General features: G+C 41.3%; 1 long non-coding RNA gene across 1 annotated transcript; it reads left to right on the forward strand.

Annotated features, from left to right (window-relative positions):
• Nucleotides 1-260: 260 nt before the first annotated feature.
• LOC115272508 lies at nucleotides 261-5,189 on the forward strand. The gene is made up of 4 exons (XR_003900395.1): nucleotides 261-467; nucleotides 2,130-2,246; nucleotides 3,689-3,756; nucleotides 4,105-5,189. It is a non-coding gene; the product is annotated as an uncharacterized LOC115272508 (long non-coding RNA).
• Nucleotides 5,190-5,393: the final 204 nt, after the last annotated feature.

Below are 5,393 nucleotides of genomic sequence, written 5' to 3' on the forward strand. Positions count from 1 at the left end.
GAAGAGGTCTGTCCATTCAAGTCAGGGAAAAGTAAGGATTGAGGTCTTTTAAAACAGTAATGTTTTATATAATATATATACTTTATGTTATATATATTTTATATATAAATAACTAAATATACATTATATCATGCATAATACATATTATATTATTCACATAGCTTATGTATACATACAGTTATTTTTATATAATTATCCTTTTATAATTATTTACATTTATACAATTTTTACATATATCCAAACCTAAGTTTTTTAGCAGCAATAAAGTCCTTGGACCACGTCACAGCTGGACGTCCCACCAAGCTTACTTTTGTAAGATCACTGCTGAACACTGACTTGGAAAGTGTGTGAAGAACAGAGGAGAAAGGGAAGAAGAGAGGAGTAAAGATGGATGTGACAGCTGGCACTAGATACTCCAGGCCTTTCCATGCCATTACCTGTGTGAAATGATGCACCACTGTGAAGACGTAAGCTCGGGGGATGTGATGGAATAATCACATCTGAGTATTAGAAATAGAATATCATCAGGGGGATAGTCTGGGGCAAGAAAGTGGGGCCAGAGCAGAAGATGTGAGGTATGAGATGCTGAGGACCGCAGCTCTGCCCGTGGCTGTGAGAACAAATAAGTAGCTTTAGAGAATTTGAGATGGGAGGGTCAGAATGGAGAAACACTCATTCACTGAGAGCTGGTTAGATCCGTGAGGTGTTGGCACAGAAGGAAGACTTCGAGATCAGTGCCCAGGTTTCCCCCTGAAGCACAGGTGTGAGCATTGTGCTATTTCTGACTTAGGACATCCAAGAAGAAAGAGAAATGTGAGGAGGTTACAGCACGGGCAGTTCTGGGCAGGGGGAGGGGGAAATGTCTGTGGCTGTTCAGGAGGATCTTCAAAATGAAGTTTTCAGAGCTGAAGACATAACAATTAAGAAACCACTAAATTTTAAAACAAAGGTAAGGAAGGGGTAGGAGAAGAAAAGTCAGTAAGAAAAAGACTGATAGAAGGCACTAAGGGAAGAGAACTCATATTTATCCAGTATGTTTCAAATCACATGCAGCTAGGAACTTAACCTTTGTCATGGCATTTAGTCCCTAGAGAAGCCTGAAAATAATCTTATCCCATGTTACACATGTTGTTAAGATGTTTTGAAATATTAACTGACATTTTTCCTGCAGTCTTTTTGTGCCCATCTGCCTTTTTAATGTGGCATCTGTTAATTCATAGAATGAATATCACAAAAGAAAGTAAGTGAAAAGGCCTTTTTTATTTTAAAGAGCCTATAACTTTAATTTTCAAAAATAAGTAGCTATAGAGAATTTGAAAACCAGAAGAGTTGTGTGTCTGATTTATAGTTAGAGCCCCGGGAAGCAAAAGGCAAGGGTGTCCAATAGGATGGGCCACAGGCAGCCTCAGATTCCTCCTGGGTTCAAGATGGGAGCGGTGTGGAGGCAGAGAAGGGTATTGAAGAACCTCACTGAGTGTCTTACAGCCCAATAAGCTGAGAAGTAGCCAACTGGCTCCTGTACACTCATGAAGGGCATGAAACTAGCTTGGGTAGAAGGGAGGTTGATGAGGCTTTGGGTTTAGGAATGAGGCATGATGCAGGGCAACCTGCATGGACAGACAGACAAGACCAGATGGGAACAGGCATCTCGCAGATGTGAGTGTGAGTACATTCTGACTAATTAGGATCAGAAATCCGCAACCCAGAGAACTGTATGAGTCCCCAGGACAAAGAAAGAATCTAGGGAAAACAAAAGGGAAATGCTTGAAATGACTAAGATGGAGTATTTGCCCCTAGCCGAATGAAGGATCTAAGCATGGGAGAAAAATTAAGGAAATTCTATTTCTTGCACTCTTGAATTTGTGGTCAAGGATTCTTATCTACAATCATCAGTAAAACTGTATTTAGGAGAAAATGTTAAGGTGACTTCCAAAGGTCATGTAGGCCATGATGCAGCTTATATATAATGTTAGGTCTGCCTGGCCCCAAGATTCTTGCTCTTGGTACTATTTCATTTGTAATGTGCATTCTCATTTTCAAGAGTCAAGAGAAAAATTGTCAGCTCTGTCGGACTTTGGGGTCTGTCCAGGAGGAGGTCCTTAACCTTTTGTGCTTTTATTTTCCTGTAGTGCTGAGAACAGATGATGGAATAAGTCAGCTGACTTGACTCTTCATCTATAAACCTCCCATTGTCCCATCTACTAAGAAACTAGCAGCAAAACCACAACTTTTTCTGGCACATCAAGGTAGGAGTTAGAGTTGAGTTAGAACATAACTTCAGAAGAGACAAAGTAAGTTAAAAGAATTTGTATTTTAGAGTAATTTTGTTACTGTAGATAAGTCTTCAAGTAGAAGAGGTCTGTTGAAGTGGGGAAAGGAAAGGATTGAGGTATTTTAAAGCAATAATGTAATAAAAATTTACTATATGCCAAGAGCTGTATATCATTGCTATCAAGAGTCAACCCATTGGCCCATATCATGAATATCACCTGGAAGCTTCTTAGAACTACTAATTCTTAGGCTCCCTCTGCCCACATCAACTGAGCCAGAATATCTTGAAATGAGTCCCAGAAATATGTTTTAGAAGGCCCTCCACTGGCTATCATGCACACTGAACTTCATGAAGGGCTTCTATAGAAATATGAAGAGAATGACTGGATGTGAGGAAATGGATTATGGAGAGATATAGGGTCAGGTGAGCTTAGAAATGACGTGTGGAAAGTATCCCATCACCATGGTTCTCAGATTCTCAGTGTGCGCTCTTGGCAGGAAGCTAGCTTAGAGATAGATTCAATGAAAAGGGTTGGGTATGTTGATCCAGAACACATGAAATTTGCAAAACACACCAGCAAAAGGTCAAGAAGAAGATAAAACTGAGGAGTCTTCGGGAGTGTAGTTGATTTGATTAAACCACATTAACCACACAGATAAGGTGGAAATAATCCAGGATGGAGATAATTGATGGGGAGCCTTATCTAATGGTGCCAGGATGTCTATATGTCACTTTCCTGCAGGACGTGATGGGAGAGGTAGAACAAGGTGGTCAGATAAAGATGTGGAGCTATAAGAAGGTTGCTGACATGGAATGGAATTAAAAGACAATGGAAGTTTTTTCTTCTTATTCACAATTGATCCTATTTTTTCTGATATTGCAATGAGGACAAGTCATCAGCAATATGGGGACAAATTATTGGTAAACCAGAAAAATAATCTCCTCTCTTTAACCTCCTGACTGGTTTTATGTCTCCCTCCCCCTCGCCTTCCTGGGATTCTGGTATTTCCATAAGGTGAATAAATCTGCAATCCAGTTCCATCTCCCCCAACTGTGGATTAAAGTAGAGCACCAGAATGTGCGTGCGCACAAGCCTTGATGCTCCATGGGAGATTTTTTCTTTTGCCTATCTGGAGAAATCACTTGACTTCTGTGTATTGCGTTAGACCACTGTCATTAACAACAGTGGTGTCATTTTGATGTGCTGTGAGGCGGTGGGAGTTTGAAGTTGAAAGATAGAACAGACGTGGATAAATAGTACTCTGAGCAGACTGCGATTGCACCATTATTGCCAGCAATTATTTCACCGAGTGACACATCTGATAAAAAGTCAGCCACCTTCCTCCAGGAAGCATCTCAGTAGCTACAACTAGGGACTTCTGCCTGATTTCTTTCTTCTTCTTTTTCTTTTAATAGACAGCAGCTTGTTAATTTGCTGGCTGGAGCCTTGTGCATCCTCCACTGTTGGCTCTGGCTCCATTTCGGTGAGTGGAGGTCGAAGTTTTAAATGTGGGCTTTGTGGGAGTTAACAGGGGTTAAAGGCTGTTTCCTGGAACTGGAGAGGTAGTGGGCTTTTGATTGGTCCTTTTTGGGTCTCCTTTTTGCTCAACCCCTTCTCAGCCTGTCATTACTTTTGACAGTTTTCCTTTCCTGGTTTTGGAAATGCAGATGTGACTTCTTAGAAACTGAACAGCAGTGTCTAAAGAAGACTTAGCATTTGATGGGTAGTGATTTTGATCACTTAGAGCACCATGTGCACCAGTATTAACTCTCTCAGTCTTCATAATAATGATTGTAGGTACTATTACTATCATCCCCTTTTTTTCAAACAGAGAAACTGAGGAACAGGGATGAAACAGAGGCCACACAAGTAACAGTCATCAGAAGAAGACTCAGACGCAGGCAGTTTGGCTGCAGAGAACCCCAGCTGCCTTTTTGGCTGTGCTGTGCTCTGTGGAGGATGTACCTGGCATCAGAAGTGGGTCGAGGATGTGGTGTACACAGTCATGAGTTAGAGGCAATGGAGTTGGACTTTCTGAGGTTGCACTGAGACTTGTCCCTTGGCGCTTGCTCTGCAAGGATGGTAGTTTCAAGTGGTCACATAGGACCCACTGTGCTAGGGACCCCTAGAGCCAACACTGGGACAACCAGCTTCTCGTTAGAAAATCGTGTATGCGTAGGACTGGATGCTCCAATGGCAGTGATGGAGTAGTGGCCCACATATGAGTCTATGCACTGGGAGGTGCTCAGCAGCATGGGGGATCTGGGCTGAGGCTTGGTTGGCTGCATCAGGGCTGAGAAGATGGTTGCTGGCAGACATTCTTTGGAGTTGGCTGTGTGATGATTGGTCCTGTAGCCTTGACTCCAGTCTGGTTTGTTCCAAGGGGAAAGTTTTCTAAAATCTCTACATCTCTGTCTCCGAATTCGATGTCCAAGGAATTTATCTGGGTAGATCATATTGGTATGCATTTCCTTTTCTTCTCCCTCCACGTGCACAAAATTTACTAGCTCGGTGGACATCCTGGTTTAAGCAAGAATATCAGAACTTGTAAGTTTTGCCCATGCTTGATTCCTGGCATGACTTAGTGACCGTGTGATGTAATCACATGGTGTGTTGATGACAATCAGACTGTTGCCTAGAATCGAGGAAGTGTGCTTTTAACCAGCTTTGCACAATCAGACTGTTGCCTAGAATCGAGGAAGTGTGCTTTTAACCAGCTTTGCACAATAAATATGGTAGAACTGTTATTTCTTCACCTCTTTCTTTTTCCCATTCCTATTCCAAGTAGGCAATCAGGCTTTGGTAAAATTGGTGAAAGTTACATTACCGTCCTAAGACATTTTAATTACAGGAAAAACCTTGGTTTGCAAGCATAATTTGTTCAGATACATGTTTGTAATCCAAAGCACTTGTATATCAAAGGGAATTTCCCCATAAGAAGTAGTGGGAACTCAGATTATTTGTTCCACAACCCAAAATTATTCCTATAATATGATTACATTACTGTAATATGATATCAAACAATAAAGAAAGTGTAAAGAAAAATAAACAAATTAACCTGCACTTACCTTTGAAAACCCTCATGGCTGGTGTAAGGGAGACAAGAGAAAGGAGGGTTAT

This window comes from Suricata suricatta, chromosome 2 (assembly GCF_006229205.1).
Source record: "Suricata suricatta isolate VVHF042 chromosome 2, meerkat_22Aug2017_6uvM2_HiC, whole genome shotgun sequence".
Taxonomy (NCBI): domain Eukaryota; kingdom Metazoa; phylum Chordata; class Mammalia; order Carnivora; family Herpestidae; genus Suricata; species Suricata suricatta.